The following is an 18,645-nucleotide window of genomic DNA, read 5'->3' on the forward strand; positions in this document are numbered from 1 at the left end:
AGAGGAAGGTGCAGATGAAAGTGCAGGTTCCTTCATCAGGTGGGGGGCATACTCATTGGCAACATCACTGGCACAAGGCCCCTCATAGTACGCAAAAGTGTCTCTGCCGGTGGGAGGCGCCACCACCGTCAAACACACCGCCGTACTTTGAGGGGCCCTGTGCCAGTGCCAATGCGAATGAGTGGGCCCCCTCTGCTTGCTCAGGATCACAGCACTTGCAAAGTTGAAATACTAACCTCTCCTTGCTCCACCGCCATGACGTATTCCGCGTTTTCTGGGCCCACGAAAAACTTGAGCCAGCCATACCCTCCCACAACTTTAGCCAAATGACCCCCAGTTTTCAATGCCTAACTATTATTATAAAGTAAATTAAGATTGACAAGCTTCAGTAATAAGAATTGATGTTTTTGGCATTAAAATGGGCACTGTAGGTGTTTTCCTGTCCTCCACGCTCTGCCGACTTTGATTCCCCATTGACTTGCATTGGGTTTCGTGTTTCGGTCGGCCCCCGATTTTACGCAATAATCGGCCGATTTCACCCGACCCGACTTTTCACAAAGTCGGGTTTCGCGAAACCCTACTCAATCCCAAAAAAGTAAAAGTCGCTCAACCCTAGTGATGAGCGATCACTAAAATGCTCGGGTGCTCCTTGCTCGGGTGCTCCTTGCTAGGGTCGAGCAAATTGGAATACCTGGGTACTCGACCCGAGCAACGAGCCCAATGTAAATCTATGGGAAACCCGGGTATTTTTACTGCAATTCCCCCGGGGGTCCTTTTAAGGTCTAAAAACGTCTAAAAATGATGGAAACACTGCTCAAGTGACACAGGAACATCATGCGGATCGCCCCTGGAAGAATTCCTGACTCCAAGGTCACAGCTGTAAGCAATGTTGTCAGAGTTTCAAGCCATTTTTACAGGTGCACCAAAAAACATACAAAAAGAAAACCAAAATGGATTTTGCTGGGAAATATGTTAAGGTTCATCCTTTCAAGGGTAATGACTTGTATATAAGGCTAAATAATTAACACCAGACCAAAATGTTCCTCCCCCACTTGAGCTATGTTCACACGCAGCATTTTTGATGCGTTTTTCAACTTTAAAATTGCTTTCAACCAATACAAATGCATTCACTGGGAAATGTCATTATAACATTTAACAACTCTAGCTGGCCATGTGGTGTGTGACACGTAAAGAGACACATCTTGTTTAATTTATGAAGGAGGGACTCTGAAAGTCACAAAGCTAATTTTTAGAGCGGCATCAGGCAGCATTAATAAGCTTAAAGGATCATTTTTAAACAGTGCGTCTCCTATGCTGTTATTGCCTATGCAGTGAGTGGCTGGGCTGCCAACAATTGCAAAGCACACCAATACCCCTTTGACGAGAGGTACAGGGGGCTTCCTGAAAAAATGTTGCATTGAATGCAAAGCCTGCCCTGCTATCAAGTTATATGCACCCCAATAAGCCTTTGAACCCAGGTACTGGATGGCCACAGGAAAACCCAGTTCACATTCTTCAGTTGGTCCTGCCATACTGTTTTCTTATGTATTAACTGCAAGGCCTGCCCTGCTACCAAGTCATATGCACCCCAATAAGCCTTTGAACCCAGATACTGGATAGCCGCAGGAAAACCCACTTTGCATTCTTCAGTTTGTACAGCAGCCCCAAGGACCCCAGCCAGCAGTCAGATCTCAGCAGCCAGCGCCTGAGCCTATGCTCATCGGAAGAGGGTGCCAGAGAGGTCCACCGGCAGCAGAGAGACCATCACCCGAAGTTCTGCAGGTTTCAGCTGGACTTGCAGAAGTGTCTATCGGGGAATGGGGTGGACATAGGCATGACTTCCATGACATCGGGGTGAACACCTGGCATACTGTCGATCATGTCCAAAAATCAAAAGCTGGCGCCTCTTGAACCAAGATTGCTCTTGTGACCAACCACATCAAGCTGGTGTCCCGACCACAGTGGGCCCTTTACCAGTAGCACATTGACTTCAACCCCGCCATGGAGTCCAAGTGTTTGCGGTATGGCCTCCTGTACCAGCATGAAGAAACCATTGGAAAGGCGCGGGCGTTTGAAGGAACCATGGTATTTTCACCAAAAAGACTGAATATGGTCACCGAAGTGTTCAGCCAAACTCGAAATGGAGAGAACGTGCGGATAAAAATCACCTGACCAACAAGCTTCCACTGACCTCGCCCACCTGCTTCCATTTCTATAACATCATTTTCTGAAGACTCCTGAAGATAATGGATATGAAGCAGATAGGACGCAACTATTACAACCCGAGTGATGCCACCGAAGTCAGAGCCCACCGACTTGCCATCTGCCAGGGTTTTCCACCTCCATTCTCCAGTACGAGTCCAGAATCATGTTGAGCATTGATGTCAGCCGTAAAGTCCTCAGGAACGAGACTGTGCATGACATCATGAGCAGCCTCTACTCCTTGTGTGGCCCTCAGAGGTTCCAGGACTCCTGCTGCAAGGAATTGATAGGACAGATCGTCCTCACCAAGTCCAACACTAAAACCTACAGTATAGACGAGATCTCCTGGAATATGACTACAGTGTACACCTTCAAGAAGGCAGACGGAAGCGAGATCAGCTTTGTGGACTACTATAAGAACCAATATAATGAACAAGAAAGACATGATCCAGCCGCTAATAGTGACATCCCCCAGAGGCCCAACTGGGAGCCACAGACAGAGCCATTGTACTGGTGCCAGAGTTCTGCAACCTAACAGGTCTGACCGACAGAATGAGAAATGACTTCAACGTCATTAAAGACCTGACCGTTCACACCCGCTTAACACCAGAACAGAGGGAGTGGCAAGTTGGGAAGTTCATGAACTACATACACAAGGATGAGAGCGTTCAGAAAGAGCTACGTGACTGGGGGCTGAATTTCGATACCGAACTGCTACAGTTCAAAGTGAGAATCGCACCTCCGGAAATAAATCATGCAAGAAGACAAATCTGCTGAATACAATCCACAGTTTGCTGATTGGTTGTGAGAGCAGAGGGGTCCCGGCCTGATCAGAACCCGAGATATGAATAATTGGGTGCACTTTTACACCCGAAGAAATTAGGACGCGGTGAACGCTCTTATGCAGAACCTGTTCAAGATCACACAGCAAATGCGCGTCAAGATGAACCGGGTGGTGTTGGTGGAGGTCAATGACTTTTTGGGGGGATTTTTGCTGAATGTTTGGAAAAAAGTGTAGAACAAGGCTAGCAGACAGAACTAAGCAACTTATGCCTGCGAAACTACAATTTTTCCATCAAAGATACACCAGACTGCAGCCACAGATATCAGACTGTATAAAATATTTCTTGTTTTTCGGTGAATTAAAAAAAAAAAGTAGAACAAGGCTAGCACACAGAACTATGATACATATGCCTGCGAAACTATGATTTTTCTCACCACAGATACACCAGGCCGCATCCACAGATAACAGACTGTATAATTTTTTTTCTCTTGTATGTGAAATTTGGCAAAAAAAAAATTAGTACAACAAGGCTAGCAAACAGAACTATGCTACGTATGCCTGCAAAACTACGATTTTTCCACCACAGATACACCAGCCGTCAGCCTCAGATAACAGACTGTATACATTTTTTTTTTGTTTTTGGATAATTTTATTTTATTTTTTAAAGAGTGGAACAAGGCTAGCAGACAGAAAAATGCAACTTATGCCTGCGAAGCTACGATTTTTCCAATACAAATACACCAGGCCTCAGCCTGACATAACAGACTGTATACAATTTTTTTATATATTTATAAAAAATATATATGTATATATTTTTTTTTCTTTAGAAAAGAAAAGGAGAACAAGCCTAGCTCACAGAACTATGAAACGTATGTGAAATTTGGCAAAAAAATTAAAAATGAGTACAACAAGGATAGCAGACAGAACTATGAAATTTATGCCTGCGAAGCTATGATTTTCCCACCACAGGTACACCAGCCATCAGCCTCTGATAACAGACTGATCTAAATGTGGCCTTGATTTTTTTGGGCACAACTAAATTGTGTCAGCAAGTTGGCAATGACATACAAAAAAAGATTTTTTAGCGCACTCACATCTGGTGCGTGGGACAAAAAAATGGTAGATTTCCACGTTCTTCGATTACAATAACCTGGCTGTAGTAGGCAGCGTGACCAAGCAAATAAATGTAGAAATAAGGGGGCTATGGATTGCTTTAGAATAGAAGGAGCAGGTATAAGGTGAAGAAAAAAAAAGCCACAGAAAACTGCAGCTAGGTATATATTACATAAGCAGCAGCAGACAGTAATAGCCTTTATATGTATGCAATGAGAGCTGTGTACTCACACACAGTGCCTGCAGGCCTTGCACTGATGTGGATATGTGCACATAGACTCCCCTGCCTACCTAGTGCTACAATCTTGGGACCACCGAATTAGCCCTAAAAAGGACTGTAGGTTTCTCAGGAGTTGTGGACTGAACGTAAAAGGATGATTCTGACCCTATCTTGGCAACAGCTCACCCTACACTCACTAAGTCCGGAGCAGAATGCGGCGAACAGGGCGGCGCCAGGTCTCTTATAGACTTGATGACACTGTGCGGCCAGCCAATCACTGTAATACCACAACAAAGATGGCTTCGGCATTACAGTGCATGGCTGACAATCCCTGCACTGTCATTGGCACTCTAAAGAGGGCCAGAATTGCAGGGCGGAGACCCAAGCTCCCGCCGAATAATCCTGGAAATACTCTGTGCTCGCCAAGTACACCGAGCATAGTGATGCTCGGACGAGTACCGAATAGTGGCAAGCACGTTCGCTCATCACTAGGGTTGAGCGAAACAGATCGGCCAATTTCAAAAATCACTGACTTTTGGGAGTCGGGTTTCGTGAAACCCGACCCGATCTCACTGTGGGATCGGGTCGGCCGTCGGCGATCTTCGCTCCAAAGTCGGGTTTCGTTTTTTATATATATATACAGTATGTCATTGAGATACATATATATATATATATATATATATATATATTTATATTTACTTCAGCGCGATATATGTGAAAAGCCGGTAATTCAATTGCCGGCTTTTCATTTCTCCTGCCTAAACCCGACATGATATGAGACATGGTTTACATACAGTAAACCATGTCATATCCCCCTTTTTTTTGCATATTCCACACTAGTAATGTTAGTAGTGTGTATGTGCAAAATTTCGGCACTGTAGCTGTTACATTTAAGGGTTAAATCGTGGAAAAAATTGGCGTGGGCTCTCGCGCAATTTTCTCCGCCAGAGTGGTAAAGCCAGTGACTGAGGGCAGATATTAATAGCCTAGAGAGGGTCCATGGTTATTGGCCCCCCTGGCTACGAACATCTGCCCCCAGCCACCCCAGAAAAGGCACGTCTGTAAGATGCGCCTATTCTGGCACTTGGCCTCTCTCTTTCCACTCCCATGTAGCGGTGGGATATGGGGTAATGAAGGGTTAATATCACCTTGCTATTGTAAGGTGACATTAAGCCAGATTAATAATTGAGAGGTGTCAATTATGACACCTATCCATTATTAATCCAATTGTATGAAATGGTTAAAAAAACACACACACAATATTGCAAAGTATTTTAATTAAATAAAGACACAGGATGTTGCAATATTTTATTATACTGGTAATCCACCTGAAGACCATCGTTCTGTAACAAAGGAAAAATAATAAACCAACAATATACATACCATCCGTAGATCTGTAACGTCCCACGATGTAAATCCATCTGAAAGGGTTAAAATATTTTACAGGCAGGAGCTCTGCTATAATGCAGCTGTGCTCGTGCCTGTAAAACCCCAGGAATGAAGGTAATGTAGGTCAATGACCTGTATTTACCTTCATTCGCGGTTATGCGCCCTCTGCTGGATGTCCTCATATGAACTCCAGCGTGGGAACTTTTCCAAGGCTCCAGTTCATGAGGACATCCAGCAGAGGGCGCCTCACCGCGACTGAAGGTAAATACAGGTCATTGACCTACATTACCTTCATTCCTGGGGTTTTACAGGCACGAGCACAGCTGCATTATAGCAGAGCTCCTGCCTGTAAAATATTTTAACCCTTTCAGATGGATTTACATCGTGGGACTTTACAGATCTACGGAAGGTATGTATATTGTTGGTTTATTATTTTTCCTTTGTTACAGAACGATGGTCTTCAGGTGGATTACCAGTATAATAAAATATTACAACAACCTGTGTCTTTATTTCATTAAAATACTTTGCAATATTGCGTGTGTGTTTTTTTAACCATTTCATACAATTGGATTAATAATGGATAGGTGTCATAATTGACACCTCTCCATTATTAATCTGGCTTAATGTCACCTTACAATAGCAAGGTGACATTAACCCTTCATTACCCCATATCCCACCGCTACACGGGAGTGGGAAGAGAGTGACCAAGTGCCAGAATAGGCGCATCTTACAGATGTGCCTTTTCTGGGGTGGCTGGGGGCAGATGTTCGTAGCCAGGGGGGCCAATAACCATGGACCCTCTCTAGGCTATTAATATCTGCCCTCAGTCACTGGCTTTACCGCTCTGGCGAAGAAAATTGCGCGGGAGCCCACGCCAATTTTTTCTGCGATTTAACCCTTAAATTTAATAGCTACAGCACCGAAATTTTGCACATACACACTACTAATATTAGTAGTGTGGAATATGCAAAAAAAAGGGGGATATGACATGGTTTACTGTATGTAAACCATGTCTTATATCATGTCGGGTTTAGGCAGGAAAAAGGAAATGCCGGCAATTGAATTACCGGCTTTTCACATATATCGCGCTGAAGTAAATATAAAAATATATAGATTTTCCATTAACTTGCATTGGGTTTCGTGTTTCGGCCGATCCCCGACCCCGACTTTTCAAGAAGATCGGCCGATTTCACTCGACTCGCCTTTTGAGAAAGTCGGGTTTCATGAAACCCGACTCGACCTCAAAAAAGGAAAAGTCACTCAACCCTACTCATCACTAATCATGTCTGCTCTTTGCCTATTTAAGTTGGCTCCACTGATCAGGGGATGCCAACAATAATTTCCTGTTGTACTGCTTATTACTGAAGTGGTGTTTTGTTAACACTTTCCTTTTTCCCTAGATGTCTTCATATTACTTTGCTGCCTCTAGGATTTTACACTTTATGGCCCTTTATTGCCCTTTGTGTACTTCCCAGAGAGCGTGTTGTGTGACTGTGTTTCAGTTCTGCCCTGTCTGTCTTGTCTTGTATTTCCCCATACATGTTTCAGACTAGTGCTGCTTACGAGCATAGTATTGAATGATGCTCAGGCATTTCCACCTTTAGGAGTAATCCCGGGTACAGGACTTGCTAGAGACCCTTAGGCCGGCATCACACTAGAGAGTTTTACGGACATATGAGAGACGCAAAAACTACGCATTGCACACTGATCAATGAGTCTCTATGGGGCAGCTCCTATCTGCCGTATATTTCTCTGCCGTATTTTACGGGTGTAGAAAATTGCAGCATGCTGCATTTGTCAGCGTACTGCACAAAAAATCCACCAATGAAAGTCAATAGGGGCGAGAAAAATACGGATTACACACGGACCAACAGCATGACTTGCGAGAAATACTCAGTGGTGTTCTATAGAAAAGCCGGTAATTCAGTGCGGTGTACAGTAAAATTACTCTGACAGGTTTATTAGAATAGATAGAATAAATGTCTACATGTGGTATAGGGGTATGAATATATATATATATATATATATATATATATATATATATATATATATGTCAGTGAGACACCTATATATATTTTTGTATTTCATACAGCGCTAGATAGCAGAAAAGCCGGTAATTCAATTGCCGGCTTTTGCTATCTCCTTCCCAAACCCGACAGGATATTAGACATGGTTTACATACAGTAAACCATTTCATATCCCTTATTTTTTAACATATTCCTCACTAATAATGTTCCAAGTGTCTGTGTGCAAAATGTGGGGGCTCTAGCTGTTAAAATAAAGGGTTAAATCACGGAAAAAAATGGTGTGGGTTCCCGTGCAATTTTCCCTGCTAGAGTGGGAAAGCCAGTGACTGAGGGCAGATATTAATAGCCTAGAGAGGGACCATGGTTATAGGACCCCCCTGGCTAAAAACATCTGCCCCCAGGAACCCCAGAAAAGGCACATCTGGAAGATGCACCTATTCTGGCACTTAGCCTCTCTCTTCCCACTCCCGTGTGGCAGTGGGACATGGGGTAATAAAGGGTTAATGTCACTTTGCTATTGTAATGTGACATTAAGCCAGGTTAATAATGGAGAGGTGTCAATAAGACACCTATCCATTACTAATCCAATAGTAGTAAATGGTTAATAAAACACACACACATTAGGAAAAAAGTATTTTAATGAAATAAAGACACAGGGTGTTGTAATAGTTTATTATAGTCTTAATCCAAATGGCGACCCTCTTTCTGTAAAAGAAAAAAAAGAAAAAAACAGCAATATCCCATACCTTTCCGGTGCTCAGTCACGTCCTATGCTGTAAATCCATTTGAAGGGGTTAAATAATTTTACAAGCAGGAGCCTGCTAATGCAACTGCCCCTGCCTGTAAAAACTGGGGAATTAATGGGAAGTAGGGGAACGTAGCTACCTAGACTTGCGGTGCTGCGCCCCCTGCTGGCATAAACTCATATGAACTCGAACGTGGGAATTTTTCTTAATATTTTCTCACACTCGAGTTCATCTGAGGTTATACCAGCAGGAGTTATAGTTCTCCGAATGGGATCTCAAAGCAGCACTCCAGTGTTATTTTTCAGTGCTGGAGTGGTGCTTTTAATATAATCCCTGTGCCCTCATTCTTATACTTACCCTCCAGCGTCTTCATATAGTACTTTACAGACACCGCACTGGTCTCGCAGCTCCATCTTCTACCCGCAGCTTCCAACATAATAACATATTATTATATGTAATAACAACACATATAATAGCATGTTTATGCTATTAAATATTTTACCTCCTTTTTTGCTTCAAATATTTTTTTCCCTATTTTCCACCTCTAAAACCTGGGTGCGTGTTATAGTCCGGTGTGTCTTATATACGCTGAGTGTGACACCAGCCTTAGCCTTAGGCCGGAGTCACACATAACATATAAAAAATTGATCCTTTTTTCACTGCCGAGATGTTCTCGATCAGTGATCCGTATGTCACCCATGTGCAATGCGAGGATGCGATTTTTTCTAATCAAAATATCCGTGTGACATCTGTATGGCATGCATATGGCATCCGTATGGCCGGCTTGCGAAATCGACATATAATGGATCCATGGGCTCAAATATTCTTGAAAACATATATAAAGTCTATATATATATATATATATATATATATATATATATATATATATATATATCTATCTAATATATAATTGCCTAGAATACTACTTCCTGCAATTTGTGCCAACTTCCGTGGCTTTGTCCGGAGCTAATGTCCGGAGATAATGTCCGGAGCTAATGTCCGGAGCTAATGTCCGGAGATAAGTGACGTCACCAGTGTCCTACACCCAGGCAGAGCACAGGGGCCCCAGGCAGCATATGGGGCCCCAGGCAGAGCACAGTGGCCCCAGGCAGAGCACAGGGGCCCCAGGGAGCATATGGGGCCCCAGGCAGAGCACAGTAGTCCCAGGCAGAGCACAGGGGCCCCAGGCAGCCTATGGGGCCCCAGGCAGAGCACAGTGGCCCCAGGCAGAGCACAGGGGCCCCAGGCAGCATATGGGGCCCCAGGCAGAGCACAGGGGCCCCAGGCAGCATATGGGGCCCCAGGCAGAGCACAGTGGCCCCAGGCAGAGCACAGGGGCCCCAGGCAGAGCACAGGGGCCCCAGGCAGCATATGGGGCCCCAGGCAGAGCACAGTGGCCCCAGGCAGAGCACAGGGGCCCCAGGCAGCATATGGGGCCCCAGGCAGAGCACAGGGGCCCCAGGCAGCATATGGGGCCCCAGGCAGAGCACAGGGGCCCCAGGCAGAGCACAGGGGCCCCAGGCAGCACATGGGGCCCCAGGCAGAGCACAGGGGCCCCAGGCAGAGCACAGGGGCCCCAGGCAGCATATGGGGCCCCAGGCAGAGCACAGGGGCCCCAGGCAGCATATGGGGCCCCAGGCAGAGCACAGTGGCCCCAGGCAGCATATGGGGCCCCAGGCAGAGCACAGTGGCCCCAGGCAGCATATGGGGCCCCAGGCAGAGCACAGTGGTCCCAGGCAGAGCACAGGGGCCCCAGGCAGCTTATGGGGCCCCAGGCAGAGCACAGTGGCCCCAGGCAGAACATGGGGCCCCAGGCAGAGCACAGTGGCCCCAGGCAGAGCACAGGGGCCCCAGGCAGAACATGGGGCCCCAGGCAGAGCACAGGGGCTCCAGGCAGAGCACAGGGGCCCCAGGCAGCATATGGGGCCCCAGGCAGAGCACAGGGGCCCCAGGCAGCATATGGGGCCCCAGGCAGAGCACAGGGGCCCCAGGCAGCATATGGGGCCCCAGGCAGAGCACAGTGGCCCCAGGCAAAGCACACACCAAATCGGAGGCCGAGGGGCCCCGCCAACCAAATCGGAGGCCGAGGAGCCCTGCCCACCAAATCGAAGGCCGAGCGGCCCCGCCCACCAAAGCGGAGGCCGAGGGTCCCCGCCCACCAAATCGGAGGCCGAGGGTCCCCGCCCACCAAATCGGAGGCCGAGGGTCCCCGCCCACCAAATCGGAGGCCGAGGGGCCCCGCCTACCAAATCGGAGGCCGGGGGTCCCCGCCCACCACATCGGAGGCCGAGGGGCCCCGCCCACCACATCGGAGGCCGAGGGGCCCCGCCCACCAAATCGGAGGCCGAGGGTCCCCGCCCACCAAATCGGAGGCCGAGGGTCCCCGCCCACCAAATCGGAGGCCGAGGGTCCACACCATCCAAATCGGAGGCCGAGGGGCCCCGCCCACCAAATCGGAGGCCGAGGGTCCCCGCCCACCAAATCGGAGGCCGAGGGTCCACACCATCCAAATCGGAGGCCGAGGGGCCCCGCCCACCAAATCGGAGGCCGACGGGCCCCACCCACCAAAGCGGAGGCCGAGGGTCCCCGCCCACAAAATCGGAGGCTGAGGGTCCCCGCCCACCAAATCGGAGGCCGAGGGTCCCCGCCCACCAAATCGGAGGCCGAGGAGCCCCGCCCACCAAATCGAAGGCCGAGCGGCCCCGCCCACCAAAGCGGAGGCAGAGGGACCCCGCCCACCAAATCGGAGGCCGTGGGGCCCCGCCAACCAAATCGGAGGCCGAGGGTCCCCGCCCACCAAATTATTCTTACATTTGAATAAATAAAGTATATATGGATTCTAGACTCCCGATTCTTTAGAATCGGGCTGCCATCTAGTATATATATATATATATATATATATATATATATATATATATATTTTGTATATATATATACTGTATATATATATACTGTACATATACTGTACATATATATATATATATATATATATATATATTATATATATAAGTGACATATATATATATATATTTATATTTCATACATAGCTAGATAGCAGACTAGCCAATAATTCAATTGTCGGCATCTGTAAAATCATTGCAGAACCCGACAGGAAATGGGACATGGTTTACATACAGTAAACCATTGCGTATCAGTTAGATTTTTATATGCCCCTCGCTAATAATGTTAGTAGTGAGTGTGTGTAAAATTTTGGAGCTGTTGGTGTTAAATTAACTCCTTAACCTCCACAGGTGGTTTGCACGTTAATGACCGGGCCAATTTTTACAATTCTCACCACTGTCCCTTTATGAGGTTATAACTCTGGAATGCTTCAACGGATCCCAATGATTCTGACAAAATTTTCTTGAGACATATTGTACTTTATGACAGTGGTAAAATTGATATTACCTGCATTTATTTGGGTAAAAAACGGAAATTTGGCGAACATTATAAAAATTTTGCAATTTTCCAACTTTGAATTTTTATGCCCTTAAATCACAGAGATATGTCACTTCAAATTCTTAATAAGTAACATTGCCCACATGGCTACTTTACTTCAGCAAAATTTTGGAACCAATTTTTTTTTGTTAGGGAGTTATAAGGGTGAAAAGCTGACCAGCAATTTCTAATTTTTACAACACCATTTTTTCTAGCGACTACATAATTTTTGAAGTCACTTTGAGGGGTCTATATGATAGAAAATACCCAAATGTGACACCATTCAAAAAACTGCACCCCTCAAGGTACTCAAAATCGTATTCAAGAAGTTTATTAACCCTTCAGGTATTTCACAGGAATTTTTAGAATGTTTAACAAAAAATGAACATTTAACTTTTCTTCACAAAAAAATTACTTCAACTCCAATTTGTTTTATTTTACCAAGGGTAACATGAGATATTTGACCCCAAAGTCTGTTGTACAATTTATTCTGAGTATGACGATAACCCATATGTGGGGGTAAACCACTGTTTGAGCGCATGGCAGAGCTCGGAAGGGAAGGAGCGCCGTTTGACTTCTCAATGCAAAATTGACTGGAATTCAGATTGGACGCCATGTTGCGTTTGGAGAGCCCCTGATGTGACTAAACATTGAAACCCCCACAAGTGACACCATTTTGGAAAGTAGACCCCCTATGGAACTTATCTAGATGTGTGGTGAGTACTTTGACCCACCAAGTGCTTCACAGAAGTTTATAATGTAGAGCAGTAAAAATTAAAAATCAGATTTTTTCACAAAAATTATATTTTCGCTCCGAATTTTTTATTTTCCCAAGAGTAACAGAAAAAATTGGACCCCAAAAGTTGTTGTGCAATTTGTCCTGAGTACGCTTATACTCCATATGTGAGGGTAAACCACTGTTTGTTTGCATGGCAGAGCTCAGAAGGGAAAGAGAGCCATTTGACTTTTCAATGCAAAATTGACTGGAATTGAGATAGGACACCATATCGCGTTAGGAGAGCCCCTGATGTGCCTAAACATTGAAACCCCCCACAAATGACCCCATATTGGAAACTAGACCCTCCAAAGAACTTATCTAGATGTGTTGTGAGAACTTTGAACCCCCAAGTGTTTCACTACAGTTTATAACGCAGAGCCGTGAAAATAAATTCTTTTTTTTCCACAAAAATTACTTTTTAGCCACCAATTTTGTATTTTCCTAAGGGTAACAAGAGAAATTGGACCCAAAAGTTGTTGTCCAATTTGTCCTGAGTAAGCCAATGCCTTATTTGTGAGGGGAAACCACCGTTTGTGTGCATGGCAGAGCTCGGAAGGGAAGGAGCGCCGTTTGGAATGCAGACTTAGATGGAACAGTCTGCAGGTGTCACATTGTGTTTGCAGAGACCCTGATGTACCTAAACAGTAGAAACCCCCACAAGTGACCTCATTTTGGAAACTAGACCCCAAAAGGAATTATCTAGATGTGTTGTGAGAACTTTGAACCCCCATGTGTTTCACTACAGTTTATAATGCAAAGCCGTGAAAATAAAAAATATTTTTTTTCCCACAAAACTTTTTTTTTAGCCCCCCAAAATTTTTATTTTCCCAAGGGTAACCAGATAAATTGGAACCCATAAGTTGTTTTACCATTTGTCCTGAGTACACATATACCACATATGTTGGGGTAAACCCCTGTTTTGGCGCACGGAAGAGCTCGGAAGGGAAGGAGCACTGTTTTACCTTTTCAACGCAGAATTGGCTGGAATTGAGATCGGACACCATGTCGTATTTGGAGAGTCCCTTATGTGCCTAAACAGTGGAAAACTCCCAATTCTAACTGAAACCCTAACCCAAACACACCCCTAACCCTAATCCCAACCCTAACATTAACCCTAACCGCACCCCTAACCCGAACATGCCACTAACCCTAATCCCAACCCTAACCACACCCCTAACTCCAACACACCCCTAACCCTAATGCCAACCATAACCCTAACCACAGCCCTAACCCTGACACAGCCCTAACCCTAAACCCAACCCTAATCCCAACCATAAATGTAATCCAAACCATAACACTAACTTTAGCCCCAACCCTAACCCTAACTTTAACTCCAACCCTAACCCTAACTGTAGCCCCAACCCTAACTTTAGCCCCAACCCTAACTGTAGCCTCAACCCTAACCCTAAGTGTAGCCCCAACCCTAACTGTAGCTCCAACCCTAACTGTAGCCCTAACCCTAACTTTAGCCCCAACCCTAACCCTAACTGTAGCCCCAACCCTTGTTCGGGCTAGTGGAATGCACCAAATTATTAGAAAGATAGTGTAAGGTGCATTCACAGCCCGGGGTCCACTGTGCAGAGATGGAACCTGCTGCTAAGTAATGACGGACTATATGGCGGTATAATATGGATTCACACACGGGTTAACTTCACCCAGTATGAAGAAAGCGAACCCTGTTGCATCACAGGGCTGTGGTACCGCACAAAGAGCACAAGAAAGGAGTCACAGAACTCTACCCCAAGACTTGGGATAGAGTACAACTAGACCTCTTGCGCTCGACACCGCAACTGTGGTGTCAGAGTAACAGAAATAATAATAAAGATGCACGAGAGTGTGTGTGGTGCCGCACTGGCGGACGCCACAAACTACCCAGACTTGGGTTAGGAAAGCACTGTGATAGCACACGGCACCGCACTGGTGGTCACAGCAAATAGACACTGTTTCATGTGTTCTAGTGCTGATAACAAGTCGGGCACTAGATAGCAATCATCCACCTTTCGCGAGCAGTCAAACACAAGGGAGGGGATAATTAAAGAGCAACAGTCTCTCATCAACACACACACGTTCACAAGTGTACACTAGCGCATGGCCGAGCAGCCATGCAAACCTTTTATAGCGGCAGTGCTACAAGACCTTCCAGATGGACCAATAGAAGCCACAACAGGACCTGAGCATGTGACCCGCGACCTCCAATGGGAGGTCGTCCCGTGGGCATGCTCAGTACGTGAAAAGCAAGACTTAGTCCCAGAAAGACCTGCTCGCTGCTGAACATTGCTGGCTACAGGGACAGAGCCTGGAAGGCCAGTGGTAACCAGTTGTCCAGTATCAGCCTGAGCTAGATGCTGGGACCGACATCTCCACTGAGCAGACTCCACTGGGGCTAGAGAAGAATGGGAGACCGCAGCGGAGATGGCCCGAGATTCCCCCTGTGCAGAGGCGGGAGCTCGACACCTAACAGCCCTAACTTTAGCCCTAACCCTAATGGGAAAATGGAAATAAATAAAAAAATTTAATTTTATTATTTTTCCCTAACTGATGAAGGGGGGTTTGATTTACTTTTATAGCGGGTTTTATAGCAGATTTTTATGATTGGCAGCTGTCACACACTTAACCCCTTAAGCCCGTATGACGTACTATACCGTCGAGGTGGGGTGGGCCTTAATTCCCGGTGACGGGATAGTACGTCATACGCGATCGGCCGCGCTCACGGGGGGAGCGCGGCCGATCGCGGCCGGGTGTCGGCTGCATATCGCAGCTGACATCCGGCACTATGTGCCAGGAGCGGTCACGGACCGCCCCCGGCACAATAACCCCCGGCACACCGCGATCAAACATGATCGCGGTGTACCGGCGGTACAGGGAAGCATCGCGCAGGGAGGGGGCTCCCTGCGTGCTTCCCTGAGACGATCGGTACAAGGTGATGTACTCACCTCGTACCGAACGTCTTCTCCCTGCAGGCCCCGGATCCAAAATGGCCGAGGGGCTGTATCCGGGTCCTGCAGGGAGCACTTCCGGGTCGGAGCAGGCTGCAGATGAAAGCTGCAGCCTGCTCCGATGAAAGTATGATCGCGGATCTGATAGAGTGCTGTGCACACTATCAGATCTGCGATCTGTGATGTCCCCCCCTGGGACAAAGTAAAAAAGTAAAAAAAAAAATTTCCACATGTGTAAAAAAAAAAAAAAAAAAAATTCCTAAATAAATAATAATAAAAGAAAAATATATTATTCCCATAAATACATTTCTTTATCTAAAAAAAACAAACAAAAACAATAAAAGTACACATATTTAGTATCGCCGCGTCCGTAACGACCCAACCTATAAAACTGGCCCACTAGTTAACCCCTTCAGTAAACACCGTAAGAAAAAAAAAAAAAAAACAAGGCAAAAAACAACGGTTTATTACCATACCGCCGAACAAAAAGTGGAATAACACGCGATCAAAAAGACGGATATAAATAACCATGTTACCGCTGAAAACGTAATCTTGTCACGCAAAAAACGAGCTGCCATACAGCATCATCAGCAAAAGAATAAAAAAGTTATAGTCCTCATAATAAAGCGATGCCAAAATAATTATTTTTTCTATAAAATAGTTTTTATCGTATAAAAGCGTCAAAACATAAAAAAATGATATAAATGAGGTATCGCTGTAATCGTACTGACCCGACGAATAATACTGCTTTATCAATTTTACCAAGCGCAGAACGGTATAAACGCCTCTCCCAAAAGAAATTCATGAATAGCTGGTTTTTGGTTATTCTGCCTCACAAAAATCGGAATGAAAAGTGATAAAAAATGGTCACGTGTCCGAAAATGTTACCAATAAAAACGTCAACTCGTCCCGCAAAAAACAAGACCTCAAATGACTCTGTGGACCAAAATGTGGAAAAATTATAGGTCTCAAAATGTGGAGACGCAAAAACTTTTTTGCTATAAAAAGCGTCTTTTAGTCTGGTTTCACACTTGCGTTTTTATCTGCATGCGTTTTTTAAAAAAACCGCATGTGTGAAAAAATGCATGTAAACGCGGTAAAACGCATGCGTTTTTATAGAAAAACACAAGAAAACAAGAAAAAAACAAAAAACCCTAACCCTACCCCTAACCCTACCCCTAACCTGAAATACGTGGCACTGAAATACGTGGCACTGAAATATACGTTTATATACGTATATACGTATATAAGTGCCACGATATTTCAGTGGCCACATATATAAGTGCCACGTATTTAAGTGCCACGTATTTAAGTGCCACGTATTTAAGTGCCACGTATTTACGTGCCACGTATTTACGTGCCACGTATTTTTCAGTGCCTGAAATACGTGGCACTGAAATACGTGGCACTGAAATATCGTGGCACTGAAATATCGTGGCACTGAAATATCGTGGCACTGAAGTATTTACGTGCCACGTATTTTTCAGTGCCTGAAATACGTGGCACTGAAATACGTGGCACTGAAATACGTGGCACTGAAATATCGTGGCACTGAAATACGTGGCACTTAAATACGTGGCACTTAAATACGTGGCACTTAAATACGTGGCTCTTAAATACGTGGCACTTATATACGTGGCACTTATATACGTGGCACTTATGACTGTCAGAAAATGTTCAGTAAACGGTTAGGGGTGAGGTTAGGGGTAGGGTTTCAGGTAGAATTGGGGAGTTTCCACTGTTCAGGCACATCAGGGGCTCTCCAAACGCGACATGGCGTCCAATCTCAATTCCAGCCAATTCTGCGTTGAAAAAGTAAAACAGTGCTCCTTCCCTTCCGAGCTCTCCCGTGCGTCCAAAAAGGGGTTTACCCCAACATATGGGGTATCAGCGTACTAGGGACAAATTGAACAACAACTTCTGGGGTCCAAGTTCTCTTGTTATCCTTGGGAAAATAAAAATTTGGGGGGCTAAAAATCATTTTTGTGGGAAAAAAAATATGTTTTATTTTCACGGCTCTGCGTTGTAAACTGTAGTGAAACACTTGGGGGTTCAAAGTTCTCACAACACATCTAGATAAGTTCCTTGGGGGGTCTAGTTTCCAATATGGGGTCACTTGTGGGGGGTTTGTACTGTTTGGGTACATCAGGGGCTCTGCAAATGCAACGTGACGCCTGCAGACCAATCCATTTAAGTCTGCATTCCAAATGGCGCTCCTTCCCTTCCGAGCTCTGTCATGCGCCCAAACAGTGGTTCCCCCCCACATAGGGGGTATCAGCGTACTCAGGACAAATTGGACAACAACTTTTAGGGTCCAATTTATCCTGATACCCTTGTGAAAATACAAAACTGGGCGCTAAATTTCATTTTTGTGAAAAAAAAAAAAATATATATATTTTCACGGCTCTGCGTTATAAACTGTAGTGAAACACTTGGGGGTTCAAAGTTCTCACAACACATCTAGATAAGTTCCTTGGGGGGTCTAGTTTCCAATATGGGGTCACTTGTGGGGGGTTTGTACTGTTTGGGTACATCAGGGGCTCTGCAAATGCAACGTGACGCCTGCAGACCAATCCATTTAAGTCTGCATTCCAAATGGCGCTCCTTCCTTTCCGAGCTCTGTCATGCGCCCAAACAGTGGTTCCCCCCCACATAGGGGGTATCAGCGTACTCAGGACAAATTGGACAACAACTTTTAGGGTCCAATTTATCCTGATACCCTTGTGAAAATACAAAACTGGGGGCTAAATTTCATTTTTGTGAAAAAAAAAAAATAAATTATTTTCACGGCTCTGCGTTATAAACTGTAGTGAAACACTTGGGGGTTCAAAGTTCTCACAACACATCTAGATAAGTTCCTTGGGGGGTCTAGTTTCCAATATGGGGTCACTTGTGGGGGGTTTGTACTGTTTGGGTACATCAGGGGCTCTGCAAATGCAACGTGACGCCTGCAGACCAATCCATTTAAGTCTGCATTCCAAATGGCGCTCCTTCCCTTCCGAGCTCTGTCAT

The 18,645-nt window shown here is 45.4% G+C and overlaps 1 pseudogene; it reads left to right on the forward strand.

Annotated features, from left to right (window-relative positions):
* The first annotated feature begins 1,713 nt into the window (after nt 1–1,713).
* Nucleotides 1,714–3,220, forward strand: LOC143817699 (piwi-like protein 1 pseudogene; annotated as a pseudogene).
* Nucleotides 3,221–18,645: the final 15,425 nt, after the last annotated feature.

This window comes from Ranitomeya variabilis, chromosome 3 (genome assembly GCF_051348905.1).
Source record: "Ranitomeya variabilis isolate aRanVar5 chromosome 3, aRanVar5.hap1, whole genome shotgun sequence".
NCBI lineage: Eukaryota > Metazoa > Chordata > Amphibia > Anura > Dendrobatidae > Ranitomeya > Ranitomeya variabilis.